The sequence below is a fragment of the Saimiri boliviensis genome, chromosome 7, assembly GCF_048565385.1.
Source record: "Saimiri boliviensis isolate mSaiBol1 chromosome 7, mSaiBol1.pri, whole genome shotgun sequence".
In the NCBI taxonomy this organism is placed as follows: Eukaryota; Metazoa; Chordata; class Mammalia; order Primates; family Cebidae; genus Saimiri; species Saimiri boliviensis.
The window spans coordinates 65,664,383-65,688,181 of record NC_133455.1 but is presented as its reverse complement, the minus strand read 5'-3'; the positions used below and the strand labels follow the sequence as shown (position 1 = coordinate 65,688,181).

Here is a 23,799-nt window from a genome sequence, read left to right as displayed (position 1 = left end):
TAGCTACTCAGGAGGCTGAGGCAGGAGAATCTTTTGAACCCAGCAGGTAGAGGTTGCAGTGAGCCGAGATCATGCCACAGCACTCCAGCCTGGGCAACAGAGTAAGACTCCATCTCAAAAAAAAAAAAAAAAAAAAAAAATGAGGCTGCCAATAATTATGTATTCTCTTTGAGACCTTCCCTGCCACCCCATTCTTCCCCAACAGCTCCCCTACTACCATGGCATATTCTTTTCATACCTCCAATATCACTTGCCTCAACATACAATCACATTTTAATTTCATTGTTATTACAAATTGATTCTTGATTAGACTATAAGCTCCTGTGGACAGGAACTGGGTCACAGTCATTTTGCTACATCTAGTATCTGCTAAGTAAAGTCAATAAAAGTTTTGTTGAGAAAATGAAGCCAAAATTTCTAAGAAAATGAAACTAGGCTCTTCCTCTTTCCCTAAGGAGTCTGAGGTAATCTGTGAAAACGGTTCGCTAGTCACTTGATCTGGAGAAGCCCACAAAGTCATGCAAATCAAGAGGTTCCAATCTTCGTGTTCACTTTAAGAACACACGTGAAACTGCCCAGGCCATCAAGGGTGTGCATATACGAAAAACCACTAAGTATCTGAAAGATGTCACTTTACAGAAACAGTGTGTACCATTCTGATGTTACAATGGTAGAGTTGGCAGGTGTGCCCAGGCCAAGCAGTAGGGCTGGACACAAGGTAGGTGGCCCAAAAAGAGTGCTGAATTTTTGCTGCACAAGCTTAAAAATGCAGAGAGTAATGCTGAACTTAAGGGTTTAGATGTAGATTCTCTGGTCATTGAGCATATCCAAGTGAACAAAGCACCCAAGGTGCGCTGTCGGACCTACAGAGCTCATGGTCAGATTAACCCATACAGGAGCTCTCCCTGCCATGTTGAAATGATCCTTACTGAAAAGGAACAAATTGTTCCTAAACCAGAAGAGGAGGTTGCCCAGAAGAAGAAGAAACAAAAACTTATGGCACGGGAATAAATTCAGCCTGAAATGCAACTAAAAGGAAAAAAAGAAAATTAAACTAAAACTTTGAGAACCTTGTTTCACAAACTTAAATCTACTCACTCAAAAGAAGGCTTCAAGTAACCTGAAGTACTGTAAAAAATTATTTATTATCATACATCCCTACGTACATCATACATGCCTATATCTTGTTTTATTTTATTTTTTTGAGACAGGGTTTTGCTCTTGTTGCCCAGGCTAGAATGCAGTGGCGTGATCTCGGCTCACTGCAACTTTTGCCTCCCAGTTCAAGTGATTCTCCCGCCTCAGCCTTTCAAGTAGCTGGGATTACAGGCATGCGCCACCAGGTCTGGCTAATTTTGTATTTTTAGCGGAGACATGGGTTTCACCATGTTAGTCAGGCTGGTCTTGAACTCCTGACCTCAAGTATTCAAACTAATCTTGAACTCCTGACCTCAAGTAATCCACCTACCTCGGCCTCCCAAAGTGCTAAGACTAAAGGCGTGAGCCACTGCACCTGGTGGCCCATTTACTGCCTATATCTTTATACATCAGAGTAGCTCAAGTGCAATAACGTTCGAATTTAATAGGTCCTCAGGTATTTACTGATCCAATTAATATCGATAGAACACTCTAGTTACTCAAATATACATATAGACACACATACATATATAGAATATATATACTACACACTACAGAAAGTAAAAGAAAAATCCCCTAGAGATCTAGATAACAAGATTTTAAATTACATCTAAAGGAAAAATCACAGAACTTCTTCATTTTAAATCAGGGCATGGAAAAATGTTCTAGAGCTGATTTTCAGAAGCAATAAAAGAATCATGATGCAGCAAAACCCAGTCAAACAAGTGAATGTCTCATAAACAAATCAGAGAACTTCATTCACTGAAGAGACAAGTTTCTACAACCAAACCACAGAAGATTTCTGAGTTTAACAACTTGAAACAGATGTCAACACAGAAGTTCAGTTGTTACTTCTTAGAAGTTAGATGGCTTTTGGCCAGGCACGGTGGCTCAAGCCTGTAATCCCAGCACTTTGGGAGGCCGAGGCGGGTGGATCACGAGGTCAAGAGATCGAGACCATCCTGGTCAACATGGTGAAACCCCGTCTCTACTAAAAATACAAAAAATTAGCTGGGCATGGTGGCGCGTGCCTGTAATCCCAGCTACTCAGGAGGCTGAGGCAGGAGAATTGCCTGAACCCAGGAGGCCGAGGTTGCGGTGAGCCGAGATCGCGCCATTGCACTCCAGCCTGGGTAACAAGAGCGAAACTCCGTCTCAAAAAAACAAAAACAAAAAACAAACAAAAAAAGAAGTTAGATGGCTTTTAAACTTACTACTTTTACAATAAATATAAAAATGTGTAAAACTAAAATATTTTAAAAGACCAATATGTATCTGATCTCTATGTATCTCTTAAAATAGTAATTATAAAAGTACAAAAGCAAAATCTTTAAAGAGCTCAATATTTACCTGATATTTATATAATAACTCTTAAGATAACCATTATAGTTTATTTAAAGGTGGAGTATAGTTTAGTAAAACACAGCTGAATCTCAAGTCACAAGTGATAAAAGGTAAAACTGAGAAGTCAAAATAAAACAGTCTGGTGGCCATCAGTAAGGCTAAACAATCTCTAACTGCACCTAGGAAGGAGTTAAGGGTGCCAGCCATTCCTTACAGCCTCCCCACCAACTCACTGGAAATAAACGTGACAAGGTAGCCGGCCAAAGGAAGGAGCCCAACAAACAATTCAGGGTAGTTGAATTAACAAGTACATTCCCTTCCACCTGCAAATGTTTGGTAGGCTAAAAAGAATATTACCAGCCACATAACATGCCCTTGGGTTTTCAGTAACAAAAAGTCATTGAATATGTCACAGTGAAACAACCTAATATGTTTGGTCTAGAGCAGGTGTCCCCAAACTTTTTACACAGGGGGCCAGTTCACTGTCCCTCAGACTGTTGGAGGGTCACCACATACTGTGCTCCTCTCACTGACCATCAATGAAAGAGGTGCCCCTTCCTGAAGTGCTGCGGGCGGGGGGGGGGCGGATAAATGGCCTCAGTTTGGGGACGCCTGGTCTAAAGAAAGGTGCATGCTCCCAAATCTCCCCACAAGATTGAACACATTGATGGGTAACGGCTCAGTGCTCTCCCCAAACTGAAAGGCAATTCCATGGAAAACACATACTGAGGACCAGATAGTTCTCTTCTTCCACCAATCCAGGTCATTAATTAGTTTCTCTAATATTTGATACTTTATCTGCCCTGAAATTAACAAATTTTACTCTATCAAAACAAATTCCTGATACATTAAAAAGAGCTGTGGTAGGGGGAAAAAAAAAGACAAAACAAATTCCACTGGAAAAGTAGAGACTGTGATTAGGAAAAAAGAATTCACCAGGCAAATCAGGAACCATTTCAAACTAGTTGAAAGGGGAGGAAAGCAAGACTCGGGAAGAGAATTAGTACCGACAAAAAAAAAAAAAAAAAAAAAAAAAACTAAAAAAAACTGACCAATAAAGCACTTCAGAGCAAAGCTTATCAGTACTTTATTCTAATTTGAAAGAAGCAGGAAATGTCCTCTGACATCATTTACATAAAACTTGATTCCTGCAACTTTTGTGGAATAATTTACCACAATTTTATGGTTTTAAAAAACGATACAAAGACTTCTAGTGTGAGCCAAGGAGTAAGCCTCTCTCCTTCCCAGATTACAACTAAATACTTTCAACTAAGTAAGTCACTTACTGAAGATTAAGAAGACTAAATAAATAACAGGCAAATAGAAGAGGGAAGTCAAAACTGAAAGCTTACATTTCCAGCGAGTTTCCTTTTTTTTTTTTCTAACTCCTTCACCTCTTGGTTTTGACTCAACGATGGCCTGGTCCTGGTGGTCCAATTTACAAAACAGCACAGGGAACACATACACACACTAAAAATGCTGAGAGAAACTCCTCCCATATCCTGCTCAGAGGACTGAAAGAGCCAGGCAAGCCAAAAGGTACAGGTTAAATACTCTTTTTTCCTTCTTTTTTTTACCTTTGTCTTCCTCTGCTGGCTCCATCTTGAGGTCTCGACTAGTCACAGGACTATGCTGGGAAAAGAAGCCCCTAGAAGCCCAAGAATGAGGAAATATACCAAACACGAGAAAGCTGGAAAAGGGGATCCCCAATTCTACATAATGAACAAACACGCATCTCAGGCTGACCTCCAAGCTTGCATACATACAACCGTTCCAAAGACGGACAGCAAAAGCTTTGAGACCTGAGCTATAAGACACACTTCCCAAGTCCCAGACCTGATTAGTGCTTAGGCAGGGTAAGTTGAACAGCACCGCAAACACAGAACTGAACTGACACTGAAATCTACAGAAGCTGCAGGGCGCAGTGGCTCAAGCCTGTAATCCCAGCACTTTGGGAGGCCGAGGCGGGTGGATCACAAGGTCGAGAGATCGAGACCAACCTGGTCAACATGGTGAAACCCCGTCTCTACTAAAAATACAAAAAAAAATTAGCTGGGCATGGTGGCGTGTGCCTGTAATCCCAGCTACTCAGGAGGCTGAGGCAGGAGAATTGCCTGAACCCAGGAGGCGGAGGTTGCGGTGAGCCGAGATCGCGCCATTGCACTCCAGCCTGGGTAACAAGAGTGAAACTCCGTCTCAAAAAAAAAAAAAAAAAAAAAAAAAAACAAAAACAACTCAGGCCAGGTGTAATCCCAGCACTTTTGGAGGCTGAAGTGAACAGATGACAAAGTCAAGAGATTGAGACCATCCTGGCCAACATGGGGAAACCCGTCTCTACCAAAAATACAAAAATTAGCCGGGCATGGTGGCGCACGCCTGTAGTCCAAGCTACTGGGGAGGCTGAGGGAGGAGAAGTTGCTTGAACCTAGGAGGCGGAGGTTGCAGTGAGGTGAGAATGCACCACTGCACTCCAGGCTGGGCGACATAGCATGTCTCAAAAAACAAACAAACAAAAAAAACCTCAACATTCTCCAGAGGATTGTAACATGACCCAAAGTCCCATAACATAATATTCAATATGAACCAGACATAATACAAAATTACTCAACACACAAAGAACCAAGAAAATATGAGCAATTCTTGGGAGAAAGATAAACAAAAGATCAACAGATACTAAAACTGAAATTAAACAGATAATAGAATTATCAAAGAATTTGGCATGGTAGCTCACACCTGTAGTCCCAGAACTTTGGGAGGCCAAGGCAGTAGATTACCTGAGGTCAGGAGTTTGAAACCAGCCTGACCAACATGGAGAAACCCTGTCTCTGCTAAAACTATAAAAATTAGCCAAGCATGGTGGCAGATGCCTATAATCCCAGCCCCTCAGGAAGCTGAGGCAGGAGAATTGCCTGAACCCAGGAGGTGAAGGTTGCAGTGAGCTGAGATGGTGCCACCACACTCCAGCCTGGGGGACAGAGCAAGACTCTGTTTAAAAAAAAAAAAAAAAAATTGGTTATTATAACCATGCTCCATGAAGTAAATATAAATGCTCTGAAAGACAGATGTTTTCAGCAGAGAAATAGAAACTGTGAAAAAGGCATAAACGAATGATGGCACAGTTCTGTAGTTTGTGGTAGTAGTTACATGAAGCTACACATGTGCTAAAATAGAAAACTACAAACACACACGTGCAGGTATAAATTTAAAAATCTCAAAATCTGTGGAATTCACCAATGTCAATTTCTTTGTATTAATAATGTATTATAGTTATGCAAAACGTTAACGTTGGGAGAGGCTGGGAAAAGGGTTCATGGGATCTTTCTGTACATATCTTCGCAACTTCCTATACATTTGTAATTATTTCAAAATAAAAACTGTTTTTAAAAGAACCAAATGGAAATTCTACAACAGAAAAATATGTCAAAAAGATCATAATATGAGCTAAATGGAATAATTGTGATAATGGCAAAAAAAAGAAAAAAGGTCAGTGAACGTAAGATCAATATGATTCAATTTCAAGAACAGAAAAAGAAATCAAAAAAACTTAACAGACCTGTGAAATACTATGAAAAGGCCTAACATTCACGTCACTGGAACCACAGAAGGAAAGAAAGGAAAGTATTGGTGTAGAAAGAGTAACTGAAAAAGCAATGGCTGCAAACTTCCCAAATGTATTGGAAAACATAAATTCACAGATTGAAGAAGGATCTCAAATAAGATAAACCTAAAGAAAACTACCACCCTGACAAATCATAATCAATCTGCTGAAAACTAAAAATTATGTGAAAAAGATCTTAAAAGCAGCCACAAAAAAAGATACATTACATGTAATGAAACAAAAATTAAAATAAATGGGCTTTCTTCTCAGAAATCACAGAAGCCAAAAGGCAGTGCAACAATATTTTTTAAATGCCAAGAGAAAAGTACTGTCGGCTGGGCATGGTGGCTCTAGCCTGTAATCTCAGCAGTTTGGGAGGCCAAGGCAGGTGGATTGCTTGAACTCGGGAGTTCGAGACCAGCCTGAGCAACATGGCAAAATCCCAACTCTACCAAAAAATAAAAATAAAAATAAAAAATTAGCTGGGCATGGTGGCATGCACCTGCAGTCTCAGCTACTTGGGAAGCTGAGGTGGGAGGATACTTGAGTCCAGGAGGCTGAAGCTGCAATGAGCCATAATCATCCCACTGCACTCCAGTCTGGGTGACAGATTGAGACCCTGTCTCAGAAAAAAGAAAAGAGAAAGTATTGTCAATCCAGAATTCTAAATTGAGTGAAGATTTTTCTGTAAATCTAAAATTTTTCTCAAATAAAAATTTCATTGTTTAAAAAGAGAGATGAAAAGGATAAATTTCTTGAAACATATAAAATGCCCAAATAGGTACATATACAAAAACTGTGAACTTAGATTAGGCAGTAACAGGACCACAAGGGAGTAAATCACTTTTGAAAATGACTTTGATTTTTCCATTCAAATTTTAGAATGTTTGCCAAATTCCTTGAGAAAAAAGATGAAATTTAACTGAGACTACATTGACTTTTTTTTTTTTTTTTTTTTTTTTTTTTTTGAGACTGAGTTTCACTCTCGTTACCCAGACTGGAGTGCAATGGCGCGATCTCGGCTCACCGCAACCTCCGCCTCCTGGGTTCAGGCAATTCTCCTGCCTCAGCCTCCTGAGTAGCTGGGATTACAGGCATGCGCCACCATGCCCAGCTAATTTTTTGTATTTTTAGTAGAGACGGGGTTTCACCATGTTGACCAGGATGGTCTCGATCTCTTGACCTTGTGATCCACCCGTCTCGGCCTCCCAAAGTGCTGGGATTACAGGCTTGAGCCACCGCGCCCGGCTACATTGACTTTTTAGACTAATTTGAGGGTGAAATGACACCTTTTCAATCAATGTACCCTACTAGATGTGAAGACACACAGCACAAGGCAGAGTAATAAGAACAGTTGGCACTGATGTAAGAAACAATAACTACAGTTATTTATATCCAATAAAACAGACCAGAGCTCTTACAGAGACTGACATGGAAGTATGGGATCATGATATATAAGAGTAGTAGCACCAGCTGGGCACAGTGGCGCATGCCTGTAATCCCAGCACTTTGGGAGGCTGAGGCAGGCAGATCGCTTGAGCCCAGGAGTTCAAGACAAGCCTGATCAACACGAGGAGATCTCATCTCCACAAAAAATAAAAATAAAAAATTTAGCCAGGTGTGGTGGTACATGCTTTTAGTCCCAGCTACTCAGGAGGCTGAGGTGGGAGGATCGCTTGAATCCAGGAGGTCAAGGGTATAGTGAGCTGTGACTGTGACTGTACCACTGCATTTCAGCCTAGGCAAAAGAATAAGCTCTGTCTCCAAAAAAAATAGTGGCACCACCACAAACTCGTTCATGTGGTTAGGAAAATAGCATTAATACATGGAGAAAAATAAAACTGGATTACTATTCTATGTCATATATAATAATGGACTCACGTGGCTTAAAGACAGAGGCCAGGCATGGTGGCTCACACCTGTAATCCCAGCACTCTGGGAGGCTGAGGTAGGCGGATCCCCTGAGGTCGGAAGTTTGAGGCCAGCCTGACAAACATGGAAAAACCCCATCTCTACTAAAAAAAAATACAAAATTAGCCGGGCATGGTGGTGCATGCCTGTAATCCCAGCTACTCAGGCAGCCAAGGCAGGAGAATCACTTGAACCTGGGAGGTGGAGGTTGCAGTGAGCCGAGACCTCGCCATTGCACTCCACCCTGGGCAACAGAGAGAGACTCTATCTCTAAAATATCTTCATTATATATCTAGAAGACCATAAAGTAAAAGATAATGGACTTACTATATCAAAGTCAGGTCCTACTCAGCAAAAGGTACCAGTGACAAAATTAATATACTATGACAGATGAAGAAAAGGCAAATACCAGGCTAATATTCTCAACTCTATAAAACACTTCTGTAAATCAAACAGGAAAAGACAGAAACTCTAATTAAAGAAATGGGCCAGGGATATGAACAGGTAATCCACAGCAGGGGCATTCTATATGGTCTTAAGGGTATATAAAGAGATACTGCCACTCAGTAATAGGAGAATTCAAGTTAAAACAACATTAAGATACCACTTTACCCTATCAGATAGACAACAATTAGAAAGGTGGATAAACAGCTTTCTGTTTCATATTCCTGAAGAAATAGGAAACATTGCACAATCTGAAAAGGAGTCCAAATTTGTCAGTACTTAATCAAATTAAGTACAGCAATCTACTCTTATGCAAACATCAAAAGAAATTCTCCCACCATACGAAAACAAGCACAAGGATGTTCATCCCATTGTCTGTAGCAGTGGGATGTTGAAAATAATCTGGTGTCCATCACCGAAACAGCAAATCATTTAAGGAAAGGCACAGAGTGGTCAGAAACAAAAAACTGGGTAAACATAGCAACGCAGTCCTTAAATAGTACCAATGGAGTTCAGTACCAGTACCATTTAGGAAAGTTTAACAACACACACACACACACACACACACACACACACACACACACACAGACGCACACAGAGCACTACATATTTACAAAACTACATACAAATATAAGGATACTTACCAAATACATTAGAACAGTTTAACTATGGAGAAAGGGAACAGAATTGGAAAGTGGAGGTAAAAAAGAAATTAATTAACCTTAAGAGCTAAGAGAGGACTTACACAGACCAATGCTGATGCTATGTTGTGAAATGTGATGTCATTCACTCAATCCCCACCACCTGAGGACTAAAAAATAAATTTAGCACATATCTTATTAAAATTTCAAGAAGGAAGGATCAAAGAAGTTAAAGTGCACAGAATGAGCTTTTTAAAAAAAAAAAATGAGGCTGGGCAAGGTGGCTCATGCCTGTAAATCCAACACTTTGGAAGGGCAAGGTGGGAGGACTGCTTGAGCCTGGGAGTTTGAGACCAGCCTGGACATCATAGTGAAACCTCCATCGCCACAAAAAGTTTAAAAATTAGCCAGGTATGGTGGCTCACACCTGTAGTCCCAGCTACTTGGGAGGCTGAGGCATAAGGAGAGGATCACTTGAGCCCAGGAGCTGGAGGCTGGAGCGAGCTATAATCACACTGCTTCACTCAGCCTGGGCAACAGAGTAAGACACTATCTTAAAACAAAACAAAAAAGCCAGGCACGGTGGCTCACACCTGTAATTCCTGCACTTTGGGAGGCCAAGGCGGGTGGATTGCTTCAGTACATGAGTTCAAGAACAGCTGGGCAACATGCACTTCAGCCTGGGCAACAGAGAAAGACCCTGTCTCAGAAGAAGAAAAGAAAGAAAATAAACAAAGTGGAAGAAAATACATCTCAATAAAACGTAAGCATCCATTGGGAATAGATAACCAGCAGCTCCCAAATGACTCAAATAAATGAAAATTGATGAACAGGTTTTCTGTTGGTTCCAAGAGTAAGTCAAGCTGTGGTTCATAATCTTGAAACTTAGCAATTATTCTACAGCTAATTTTATTAGAGTATTATAGGTTTTTTGTAGCAGCTAAGCGAACTGAGATACTCGTTTTACAAGGCAGCTAAAATATATTTAGGGATCTGTAAGAGTTAAAATTATTCCTACGACACTGACACAGTTAAATTACTTGGCTTACATTATAGTATACATTACAATCAATCAGTCACACACATACACACACAAACACACACACACACACACACACACACATACACACACCCCAGAGCCACAAAGTCATAATGTACTGTATTTAGATGACAATTTAGTCTGACCATTTAAAAAAGCCTGAGAATTGTGTTTTGTTTTGTTTTGTTTTTTCCCCTGAGTCAAGGTCTCACTCTGTCATCCAGTCTGGAGTGCAGTGGCACAATCTTGGCTTACTGCAGCCTCAACAATCTCCCCAAGCTCAGATGATCCTCCCATCTCAGCCTCTCAAATAGCTAAGACCACAGGAACATACCACCATGCCTTGCTAATTTTTAATTTTTTTGTAGAGAGAGGTTTTGCATGTTGCCCAGGCTGGTCTTGAACTCCTGGGCTTAAGCAATCCACTGGCCCCACCTCCCAAAGTGCTAGGATTGCAGGCATGAGCCACCATGCCCAGCCAGAATATTTTTTTTTTAAGAAAATTACCTCTGTAACTTTCAAATATATAAACGGCCTTGGTGAAATAAGAGGAAAGCCCTGTTCTATGCTTTTAAGCATTTGCTCCAACTCTATATACAGAAGAGATCTAAGTAACTTACCTTCTTATTCTTATTACCATACACACTCCCTTACTATGATTTATAACCTTCTATATTCTAGAATCAGGTAATACCATCATCTAAGACTCTAGGAAATCTGGAAGCACAGCTTGTGACCCTTTCTCTACTACCCCTCCTCTATACCTCTTTGTATTCTAAAGCCTGCTCCTGGCAGTCAAGGTCAGGAAGATAACTAAAACAATTCACATGTCACTGTAGAAACTCATTTCAAATATCTGAATTATGGTACCTTATTTATTCTCTTTAAATCCAATCGACAGGCACTTATAAGCCTGGCAATACAGAGATAAAAAAACATGATCTCCTACTACTAGAATAAGAATCCTTCAGGTTGGGCACGGTGGCTCATGCCTGTAATCCCAGCACTTTAAGAGGACAAGATGGGCGAATCATGAGGTCAGGAGTTTGAGACCAGCCTGGCCAACATGGTGAAACCCCATCTCTACTAAAAATAAAAAGATTAGCCATGAGTGGTGGTGTGCGCCTGTAGTCCCAGCTACTCAGGAGGCTGAGGCAGAAGAATCACTTGAACCTGGGAGGCAGAGGTTGCAGGGACCCATGATCGCACCACTGCACTCCAGTCTCACAGAGTGAGACTCCATCTCAATTTAAAAAAAAAAAAAAAAAAAAACAGTAAGAACCCTTCAAAGAGAGGCAAATCAATATTTACAAAAGAGATAGAAAAGTATTATGTTAGAGCCAATTAATTTCTCCATTTAAATGGTAGAACAGGTAGAGCATGGTGGCTCACCCCTGTAATCCCAGCACTTTGTAATCCCAACATAGTGAAACCCCATCTCTACTAAAAACACAAAAATTAGCCAAACATGGTTGCACATGCCTGTAATCCCAGCTACTCAGGAGGCTGAGGAACAAGAATCACCTGAACCCAGAAGGCAGAGGTTCCAGTGAACAGAGATCACACCACTGCACTCCAGCCTAGGCAACAGAACAACTCTATCTCAATCAATGAATCAATCAATCAATGAGGAAACAAATTTATATAAGTAAAAAATAATTTCAGCCTCTTCAAGAGTATCATTTCCATAAATTAAGGTATTCTCTTATCTGAGATGCAATGTTTATAGATGTGCTACTTTAACTTACAGTAGTACTCTGAATAGTTTCACAGAAGCCCTAAGACAGACTTGTAGTTCTCACTTAAAAAAAAAAAAATCGAGATCATCCTGGTCAACATGGTGAAACCCCGTCTCTACTAAAAAAATACAAAAAATTAGCTGGGCATGGTGGCACGTGCCTGTAATCCCAGCTACTCAGGAGGCTGAGGCAGGAGAATTGCCTGAACCCAGGAGGCGGAGGTTGTGGTGAGCCGAGATCGCGCCATTGCACTCCAGCCTGGGTAACAAGAGCGAAACTCCGTCTCAAAAAAAAAAAAAATTAACTATGTGAAAGCAAACACCTAAGAATAAAGGTCTGCATTCAGAAGCATTAGAAAACATTTACAAAAGATTCTTGTACCTTTTAATAACTCTGGAAATGTTATGGCAACTATGGAATATATAGTATATAAATAGACTCAGCATGAAGAACCTGGAAATGTCTCCCGTTCTAAATGATGGCCTCTAGCACAGTTAATGAAGGATGATCCACAGAAATAAAACCTCAAATATTCATCCTTGGCTGAGTGGAGGAAGGGAAAGAATAGGGGAGTACCTAGCTTTCCTTAAACAATCAATGTTGAGTAAACAGAGGGGAAAAGGTTTATGATTCAAATATAATTTACTGCCAATCTAATGTGCATGGGGGTTAGAGGAATGTACTCTTATATAGGCTGTATTAAAGTTTTGTTCTATGGAATAAATTTAAGAAATATTAAGTCATAAAAACGTTAAAACAGTTTACTTGCCAGACACTTGCCTAAGCCTTTAACATGCTACTTTTTAAGATGACTATCAAAGAAAAGAAATTAAACCATTAAATTTCATAAATGAAATATCTCAGAGATTAGTGATCATCAGAATATAATTCAAGAAAGATCATTCTCTGTGATCATCAGAATATAACTGGAGAAAGATCTTTTTTTTTTTTTTTTTGGAGACAGGGTCTCACTCTGTTGCCCAGGCTGGAGTGCAGTGGTGGAAACTCAGCTTACTGCAACCTCCACCTTCCAGGTTCAAGCAATTCACATGCCTCAGCCTCCCAAGTAGCTGGGATTATAGGCATGTGCCACCACGCCTGGCTAATTTTTGTATTTTTTTACATTTATTTATTTTTTTTTTATTTTATTTTTAGACGGAGTTTCACCCTTGTCACCCAGGCTAGAGTGACCTTGGCTCACTGCAACCTCCGTGTCCTGGGTTCAAGGGATTCTACTGCTTCCGCCTCCCGAGTAGCTGCGATTACAGGCACATGCCACCACACCTGGCCACATTGGTATTTTTAGTAGACACAGGGTTTCACCATGTCAGCCAGGCTGGTCTCGAACTCCTGGCTTCAAGTGATAAACCCACTTCAGTCTCCCAAAGTGCTGTGATGACAGGCATGAGCCACCACACCTGGCTGAGATCATTCTCAATTATAAACTCTATGAGGGTAGGAAACAATATATGTTAAAAAATCTTTATACAGCTTATACTTGTACACAGGCATACAAAGAACAATGGTTGTATTAAATGTGGTGTGCTACATTTCACCCCTTCTACAAGGGCAAAGACTACATTTTAAATATCTTTGTATACCATCCCCATTCCCAAGGCCAAAACAACAAAGATACTTTGTAAGTGCTAAAGACCTATGATACTAGAAAGCTAAGTGTGCGTGCGTGTGTGTGTGTGTGTGTGTGTGTGTGATATTTTTTGTTGTTTTGTTTTTGAGACAGGGTCTCATTCTGTCACTGATGCTAGAGTGCAGTGGAGCAATCATAGCTTACTACAGCCTCAACTTCCTGGGCTCAAGTGATCCTCCCACCTCGGCTTCCCAAGTAGCTAGGACTATACCACCACACTACAGGGATGCACCACCACACCCAGCTAATTTTTTGTAAAGAAGCGATCTTGCTATGTTGCCCCAGCTGGTCTTAAACTCCTAGGCTCAAGCAATCTTCCCACCTTAGCCTCCCAAACTGTTGGGATTACAGGCATAAGACACTATGCCCAGCCTAATAATAATAATATATAAATGTGTGTGTGTGTGTGTGTGTGTGTGTGTGTGTGTGTCTGTGTGTGTGTATTTTTTAAGAACTAATTGTTGGCCGGGCGCGGTGGCTGAAGCCTGTAATCCCAGCACTTTGGCAGGCCGAGGCGGGTGGATCACGAGGTCAAGAGATCGAGACCATCCTGGTCAACATGGTGAAACCCCGTCTCTACTAAAAATACTAAAAATTAGCTGGGCATGGTGGCATGTGCCTGTAATCCCAGCTACTCAGGAGGCTGAGGCAGGAGAATTGCCTGAACCCAGGAGGCGGAGGTTGCGGTGAGCCGAGATCGTGCCATTGCACTCCAGCCTGGGCAACAAGAACAAAACTCCGTCTCAAAAAAAAAAAAAAAAAAAAGAACTAATTGTTGGTTAGTCAAACTGTTGAGATAACACTGGTATAACACCTAAGAAAATATCTACCCTCAAATCTTTTAAACATCATTATTTTGTTATGCCAGCCTGATTAACAAAAAAAAGACAAAAATCATTACACCATATTCCCCTGCTCTGTGAAAATTAACTACTAAATTACAGAAGAAGAAAGAAAAGGAAAAACAAAATGTTACCCAAAGGCCTTAATGATGTCCTCAGTGGAGAAGACTTAAGAAGTCTGTCCAGGCCGGGCGCGGTGGCTCAAGCCTGTAATCCCAGCACTTTGGGAGGCCGAGGTGGGTGGATCACGAGGTCAAGAGATTGAGACCATCCTGGTCAACATGGTGAAACCCCATCTCTACTAAAAATACAAAAAATTAGCTGGGCATGGTGGCGCATGCCTGTAATCCCAGCTACTCAGGAGGCTGAGGCAGGAGAATTGCCTGAACCCAGGAGGCAGAGGTTGCGGTGAGCTGAGATCGGGCCATTGCACTCCAGCCTGGGTAACAAAAGCGAAACTCCGTCTCAAAAAAAAAAAAAAGAAGTCTGTCCCTTGGCAAAGTATGGGGGTGATCACCTCATCACCCATGTTGTGAGTTTAGAACTAAATCTGCCTTGATACATGCTACTGGGTATGGAAATAATTATATACAAATTGGAAGAGCTTGATGGTATGCCTCCTTGCCCTCAACTGTACCTGGTGTTCACCATTCTAGAGACTATTTTGCCCTTCCAGAAAATAAATCTCCAGTCTTCTTCTAAGGAAAGGACATTCTCTTGGCTTCACAGAAAGAGGGAGAATCTGGAGTCTTTTCTTAAACTTTCAATGAATCTCTCTCTTTGCAACCTACTTTTGCCCCCATTTCCAGAGGGAACTGATGCACCCACTCCTGAGCCTTTTGGGTTTTCAAAGTGTAAACTGCCTTGCCCCCCCACCCCCACTGCCACTAAGTCAGTGATCATTCATCTACCTGCTTTCTAGTTTCCAAAATTGTGTTGCTGTCCTCTATTCAGCAACTCTGTTTTGTTCTTCTGAATTAATGCTTTTCTTTGTCTGTTATTTAATGAGGTATGAGAAAAAACAGAGGCTATGAGAGATATTCATTTCACTGTCTCTGAATGACAGCTCCCTCAATTGTTCTTCATTTCCACTCTTTGCTCCTTGAGATGTTGGTGGAATACAAGTTCAGAAATACAGTGCTGCCACAGGTGTGACTTCAAGCAAACTAAGTCACTTCTCAGCACCTCCATTTCCTCATCTATAAAAAGTGTTAGAACAGAGGTTCCTAAGGTTCCCTTCAGTTCTGGGAATATATGATGCTCAATTATTACCCCTGGCAGGAGCAAAGAAACTTAAATCACCCAGACATCTTCAACCAGCACTGCTGCATCTAGACCTATTTTGTTTTTCCTATTACTTGTGCTATCCCTAAGGGTAAGGGAAACTGATCAAAACAATGTAATATCTAAAAAGTTTCTGAATTAGACTGATTCATATAATAAAACTCCATATTCTTAAAATTTGTGAATTTTTTTCTTTTTTTGTAGAACTGGGGTCTCACTATGTTGTCCAGGCTGGTCTCAAATTCCTGGGCTCAAGTGAGCCTCCTACCTTGGTTTCTCCAAATGCTGGGACTACAGGCTTAAGCCACTGCACTCAGCAGAAATTTGTGAAAATTTATACTGCATTGTGTTGACATTCACTTTTTCCTATCTCTATTGCTAACATTTATGTATCTATTTTCCTTGTTCTGTCATTTGTTTTTGTTTCTTATAGAGATGGGGTCTCTCTGTTACCTAAGCTGATCTCAAACTCCTGGGCTCAGGAGTAATCCTCTCACCTCAGCCTCTCAAAGTGCTGAGATTACAGGCAATAGCCACCAAGCCTGACATTTTTCCTTGTTCTGGGAGAAATGATTAAACAATCAGTAGCGTCAATCATGTGGCAGAAAGGCAAGGTCAACCTGACAAAAGAACAAGAACTGTAGAATCCATTTACTAAGCTACCAATAAACTTACGGAACCAAAATTCCTCTAGGTCTAAGTGGTTCAAGCATACAAATGTAGTCAAAATAACAGTAATATATTTTCGCTGGCTTTTACCTGCCATGGGCTCCAGCGGATGCCTCAGAAAATATCCCCCCACCCAGCAGCCCATTAGTCACAGTCCAGCAGGTGGCAGCCACCATCACCCACTCCTTGCAGACGTCCTCTGCCTAGGAAGGCCCTGCCAATGTTGTGAGAACATTAGTGTGTAAACTAAGAATGTACAGCCGATGTTTTATATCTGCCAAGCTAAGAAGACAGGGAGGAGATGATGCCCACCCCAAAGTAGAAAGATCATCCAAGTCACAGTAGAACCTCCCAGCATCTACTCACTCCTGCTGGTGTCCATGTACCACACAGGAAAGCAGCTCCCAGACCCCAGCCAGGTGGGCAGGGGACACAAATTACAAATCATTTCAGAGTTCCCCACTTTCATTCGCCCTCTCCCATTTGCTTCTTCAAGTTCTATAAAGTAGGAAGAGCTTATTATCTCCATTTCATAGATAAAGAATCAAGGCTCGGTGATTCAGAAAGTCTCACAATACAGACCTGGTGGCTCGAGCCTGTAATCCTAGCACTTTGGGAATCAGAGGCAGGCAGATCACTTGAGGTCAGGAGTTCAAGACCAGCCTTGCCAACATGGTGAAATCCATCTCTACTAAAAATACAAAAAATTGGGCCAGGCGCAGTGGCTCACACCTATAATCCCAGCACTTTGGGAGGCCGAGGCAGGCAGATCACCTGAAGTCGGGAGTTCAAGACCAGCCTGACCAACACAGAGAAACCCTGTCTCTACTAAAAATACAAAAATGAGTTGGGCATTCATGTAATCCTAGCTACTTGGGAGGCTGAAGCAGGAGAACTGCTTGAACCCAGGAGGCGGAGGTTACGGGGAGCCAAGATCACACCGTTGCACTCCAGCCTGGGCAACAAGAGTGAAACTCCATCTCAAAATACATATATACAAAAAATTAGCCAGGCATGGTGGTGTGCCTGTAGTCCCAGCTATTGGAGAGGCTGAGGCAGGAGAATCGCTTGAACCAGGAGGCAGAGGTTGCAGTGAGCCACTGCACTCTAGCCTGGGAGACTGAACAAGACTCCATTTCAAAAAAAAAAAAAAAAACAAGTCTCACAATACATAATATCATTTAAGCTAATAAACTCAGTCCTTCTAACTCCCAGTAAAATAGCTGTTTTACTATTAGTAATGTTTAGTTTACCTAAAAAGTAAATACCTGTCTTCACAGTAGCAAAACACTACAAGGAATATAATGTATCAATAAATGAAAAGTAAAAAGATGAGCAGTCAGCCGGGCACAGTGGCTCATGCCTGTAATCCCAGCACTTTGGGAGGCTGAGGGAGGCAGATCACAAGGTCAGGAGTTCGAGACCAACCTGGCCAACATGGTGAAATCCCCGACTCTACTAAAAATACAAAAATTAGCCAGGTATGATGGCAGGCACCTGTGATTCCAGCTACTCAGGAGGCTGAAGCAGGAGAATCGCTTGAACTCGGGAGGTGGACGTTGCAGTGAGCCAAGATCACGCCACTGTACTCCAGCCTGGCAACAGAACGAAACTCTGTTTCCAAAAAAAAAAAAAAAAAAAAAAATCAAAACTTCATGAGTGTCCTGGCAGGCGCCTGTAATCCCAGCTACTCAGGAGGCTGAGGCAGAATTGCTTGAACCTGGGAGGCAGAGGTTGCAGTGAGCCGAGATTGCGTCACTTCACTCCACCCTGGGTGACAGAGAAGACTCCGTCTCATGGAGAAAAATAAGATGAGGAGTCAGAGATGTGGCACAGGATAATGGGGTAGCAAGAAGAAGAGAAGCAAAGTCAGGACCTGCTAAATCAACAACAATTTAATTTCCGAAGTGGTATGTGGTTTTTGCTGCTGTTCAGAATAGTTTCTTGAGCTGCTACACAAAGATGGCCAGGCTATCCTTTGATATGTGTTTCATATATCCACTGAGCAGAGAGGCATAGGAGAGAAGGGAAACTGACAAGAAGCAAAGGAAAAGAAGGGCTGCTCTGCTTAGGAAGACCCCTAGAAGAGGAGGACATAAGATGGAAAATGAGTGTGGGGTGAAACGAAACAAGAGGTGAGAGGCCCAATAAGATGGAAAAAGTAAGTCTTAAAGATGACTGGGCTTGGAACAAGATGAGGGTAAAAGTCAGAAGTCAGAGGCGACAAACAGATAAAAGGCAGATAAAAAGTGACTAGAAGGCCGGGCGCGGTGGCTCAAGCTTGTAATCCCAGCACTTTGGGAGGCCGAGGCGGGTGGATCACGAGGTCAAAAGATCGAGACCATCCCGGTCAAGATGGTGAAACCCCGTCTCTACTAAAAATACAAAAAATTAGCTGGGCGTGGTGGCGCGTGCCTGTAATCCCAGCTACTCAGGAGGCTGAGGCAGGAGAATTGCCTGAACCCAGGAGGCGGAGGTTGCGGTGAGCCGAGATTGCGCCATTGCACTCCAGCCTGGGTAACAAGAGCGAAACTCCGGCTCAAAAAAAAAAAAAAAAAAAAAGTGACTAGAAGACAGCATGGGAGAAGAGAAGAGATAAAGGGCAGCTCAGGCAACTTCCAGTCAGAGATAGCAGAATGAGTGCACAGCCTCTGTTCCTTCTCACACCTCACTGAATGAGTAGGGAGGAAAACATATGCATTAACCATAAGGACAAAAAAGAACCAGAGACAGCAGCAACAAAATTTTAAAATTTGGAAAGCAGGTAGATAAGCAATAAATGTCTCAGCAGAGCCAAGAAAGCTGAATCCTAAGTGCCAAACACAGGGTGGGGGTGGGAAGGTGGGGAGGAGACTTACACGTGAAAATACATAGGAAGGGAAGAGCCATTTCTCTCTGGAAATGGGGGTAAAACGTTATAAACAGGAAGATTAACTGAAAAGATCCTTTCTCCTCTTCCTGGTAGCCAAGAAAATGTCATTTCCTCACCATACAAAGACTGCAGAGTTATCTTCTAGAAGGGCAAAACAGAGGATCTCTAGAATGGGGGACACCAGGCAGAGTTGAGGGCAAGAATATTATATTCAAAAAATAAGATAAAAAATGGGAGATGTCAGCCAGGCACAGTGGCTCACGCCTATAATCCCAGCACTTTGGGAGGCTGAGGTGCTTGGATCATGAGGTTGGGAGATAGAGACCACCGTGGCCAACATGGTAAAACCCCATCTCTACTAAAATACAAAAAAACTAGGTAGGCAGGGTGGCACACACCTGTACTCTCAGGTACTCAGAAGGCTGAGGCAGGAGAATCACTTGAACTCGGAAGGCAGAGGCTGCAGTGAGCCGAGATCACACCACTGCACTCAAGCCGGGCAACACAGCAAGGTTCCGTCTCCAAAAAAAAAAAAAAAAAGCAGGGGAGGGGGATGTCATTCAGAGATACACTCAACCAAAGTGAGGAAGTTAGCTCAAAAAGGTGAAGACATGAGACCCGAATACATAGGATGCAATACACAAAGCAAAGGTAATCTCTAAGGAGCTAGAGAGAGCTAGTCCATTCTACCAACATGCCACTCACCCAGTGACCAATCCATCTAAATCAAGGTACTTCAGAAGATTCCAGGAAGGACCCATTCAAGGTGAAACTAACAGAATACCTGATGTGAGCAGTCATATAGAGGAAGATTCATGCAACTAAGAGGATGGAGATATATCAATGACAAACACATAGGAAATAAGCAAATAAAAAGTCTTGCAATTCCAGAGAAAACTAAATTTAAGCAGGAAAGAAAAAAAAAAAGTATACCACATAATTTACCTATCAACAGCATTTACATAGTCATAACATAAATATCAAATATCAATCTAATACTTAATCAAAATTATGCTCTAACTATATGGAGTGGAAAGTGGTATCGAAGTATGGGTGGGTAACTAAGGTAGAAGCCAGTATATGATGCAAAAGTACTGAAAAATCCAGAAGAAATGTATGCATGTTGCTTAAAGGTATAAAGGAAAACCCGAAAAAAATCAGTTAAGGAAGTGAAAGAGGGAAAGAGGAAATTGGGTAGAAGAGGTAAGCAGAGGGCGGCTCTCTGTGGTGACAACTTATAAAATTACTCGACTCTTTCAAGTATATGTGTGTAAAACTTTAATCAAGTTCTATTAAATAAATTTTCAGTAAAAATTTAAGGAAAACAGCCCGAGCACAGAAGCTCACGCCTGCAATCCCAACACTGTGGGAGGCCAAGGTGGGCAGATCACCTGAGGTCAGGAGTTCAAGACCAGCATAGCTAACATGGCGAAACCCTGTCTCTACTAAAAATACAAAAATTAGCCAGGGGTAGTGGTGCACACCTGTAGTTCCAGCTACTTGGGAGGCTAAGGTAGGAGAATTGCTTGAACCTGGGAGGCAGAAGTTCCAGTGAGCCATGAGCCGAGACTTCACCACTGCGCTCCAGCCTGGGCAACAGAGCGAGACCCCAGGGAGAAAAAAAAAAACTAACTCAAAATAGATTAAAGACCTAAACATAATAACATTTAACTATAAACTTCCAGAAGAAAACATGGGAGAAAGCTTAATATTAGATTTTGCAAGTATTTGTAGGATATGACACCAAAAGGAAAGAAAATAAAAACAAGTTAAGACAAATGGGACTATATAAAACTTAAGAACGTTTGTGCATGCAAAGGCACAATCAACAGAGAAAAGTCAACTTAGAGAATGAGGAAAAATATTCGCAAATAATGTATTTGATAAAGGGTTTATATCTAGAATATAAAAAGAACTCCTATAACTCAATAACAACAACAACAACAAAAACAAATAACCCAATTAAAAAACAGGCCTTTCTGAACAAACCTTTCTCCTAAGATGGCCAAAAAGTGAGCATGTGAAAAGATGCTCAACATCATTCATCAGTGGAGAAATGCAAATCAAAACCACAATGAGACATCGCCTCATACCATTAGGATATCTATTAAAAAAAAAAATACCAAGTGTCAGTGAGAATGTGGAGAGCCCTTGTGCACGCTGGTGGGATTGTAAAATGGTGCGGCCACTATAAAAAACAGTAGGGAACTTCCTCAAAAAATCAAAAATAGAGATACTGTATCACCCAACAATGCCCCTTCTGGGTATACATCCAAAAGAACTAAAAGGGTCTTGAGGAAGTATCTGCACACCCATGTTTACAGCAGTACTATTTGCAATCACCAAGAGGCTGAAGCAACTCAAATGTCATGAGTTTGTCCATTCATCTACAGATGGCACAGGTTGCAGTACGCCAAGATCATGCCACTGCACATCAGCCTGGGCAACAAAGTTAGACACTATCTCAAAAAACCAGGGCAATCTCCCCCTCCCAGGTTCAAGCGATCCTCCTGCCTCAGCATCCCCAGGAGCTGGGATTACACGCGTGTGCCACCATGCCTGGCTAATTTTTCTATTTATAGCAGAGACGGGGTTTTGCCATGTTGGCCAGGTTGGTCTTGAACTCCTGACCTCAGGTGATCCACCTGCCTCAGCCTCCCAAAGTGTAGGATTATAGGCAGGAGTAAAACTTGTTTTTTTAAAAGGAAGGAAATCCTGTCACATGCTACAACATGGGTGAACCTCGAAGAATTACGATAAGTGAGAAAAGCCAGTCACATAAAAAACAAATACAGTATGATTCCACTTACATGCAGTTATCTATAGCAGTCAAATTCAGAGAGACAGAAAGTAGAGTCATCAGTCGCTGAGCGAGGCGGGAAGGGAAGTTGTTTAATACTTTGTATAGCATTTTAGATTTGTACGATGAAAAAGTTCTAAAGATCTGTTTCACCAAATATACTCAAGTCTACTGTACTATATACTTGAAAATGGTTAAGATGGATAGGGCACGGTGGCTCATGCCTGTAATCCCAGCAATCTTGGGAGGCAGAGGTGGCAGATCACTTGAGGTCAGTAATCTCAGACCAGCCTGGCCAACATGGTGAAACTCAGGTTCTACAAAAACCACCAAAATTAGCTGGGTGTGGTGGCAGATGCCTGTCGTCCCAGCTACTCAGAGACTGAGGCACAAGAATCACTTCAACCCGGCAGGTGGAGGTTGCAGTGAGCTGAGATCATACCACTGCACTCCAGCCTAGGCAACAGAACAAGACTCTGTCTCAAAAAAAAAAAAAAAGTTAAGATGAGTAAATCTTAAGTTACATATTTTTTACTATAATAATAAAAAAAGATTTATTAAAATAAAAAAAAAAGCCGGGCACAGTGGCTCAAGCCTGTAATCCCAGCACTTTGGGAGGCCAAGGCGGGTGGATCACGAGGTCAAGAGATCGAGACCATCCTGGTCAACATGGTGAAACCCCGTCTCTACTAAAAATACAAAAAATTAGCTGGGCATGGTGGTGCGTGCCTGTAATCCCAGCTACTCAGGAGGCTGAGGCAGGAGAACTGCCTGAACCCAGGAGGCGGAGGTTGCGGTGAGCCGAGATCGTGCCATTGCACTCCAGCCTGGGCAGCAAGAGCGAAACTCCGTCTCAAAAAAAAAAAAAAAAAAAAAAAAAAAAAAAAAAAAAAAAAAAAAAAACCAGCTTAGACAAGAGGCAAGCACACAAAGCCTATGAAACAGCTGAGTGGCAAGAGAGGCCTAAAGAGTAACTGAGGCCCTCTGGGCCAAATGAATCAACCCAATGTAAACATTTATAGTTGCACGCAAGGCACTGCCCCAGGTTCTCTGGGGGTTATAGAGACGAATGGGATACAGCCATGCCCTAAGAAGTAACAACCTATGAAGATATGATTGGCACTGAAACTATAATACCAAGAATAGAGAAGGCAGACTTTTATTTTCAGAGTGAGGATAAAATTAAACACCTGTATAAAATTATGAAAACATGTATCATGTGTTTCAATGCTAGAGAGAAGAAGATGCCACTGTTGGCCACATTGAGCTCCTAGTCTATAACTCTTACTCTTAGGAAGAAGCAGACAAGTAACAAATGCAAAACTGTGAGAGGTCAGGCACAGTGGCTCATGCCTGTAGTGGAAGGACTGCTTGAGCCTAAGAGTTTAAGACCAGCCTGGGCAACACGGCAAGACCCCATAAACAATAAAAGTTAGCCAGTGTGATGGCTGTGTGCCTGTAGTCCCAGCTACTCAAAAACTGAGGTGATAGGATCACTTGAACCCAGGAGGTCAAGGCTGCAGCAAGCCGTGATCGCGCCACTTACTCCAGCCTGGGCAGCAGAGCCAGACCTTGCCTCAAAAAAATAAAAATAGGCCAGGCATGGTGGCTCACACCTGTAATCCCAACATTTTGGGAGGCCAAGGCAGGTGGATCACCAGGTCAAGAGACCGAGACCATCCTGGCCAACATGGTGAAACCTCACCTCTAAAAAAAAAAAAAGTAAATAATTAACTAAATAAATAAAAGATTACTGAGTACCCTTTCAATATGATACAGACACACATCTTTAAGGGCTATGGGATTCGACAAGAGTCTGAGCATTGCACTG

The 23,799-nt window shown here is 41.8% G+C and overlaps 1 protein-coding gene and 1 pseudogene across 3 annotated transcripts in view; one reads left to right on the top strand and one right to left on the bottom strand.

Moving 5' to 3' along the window:
- The window catches only part of DIP2B (disco interacting protein 2 homolog B), a 284,011-nt gene that overhangs the window by 200,091 nt on the left and 60,121 nt on the right, over positions 1-23,799 (bottom strand). The gene's annotated exons all lie outside the window — the stretch shown is intronic.
- LOC104653074 (protein LSM14 homolog A pseudogene) overlaps positions 18,397-23,799 on the top strand; it is a 26,217-nt pseudogene continuing 20,814 nt past the window's right edge.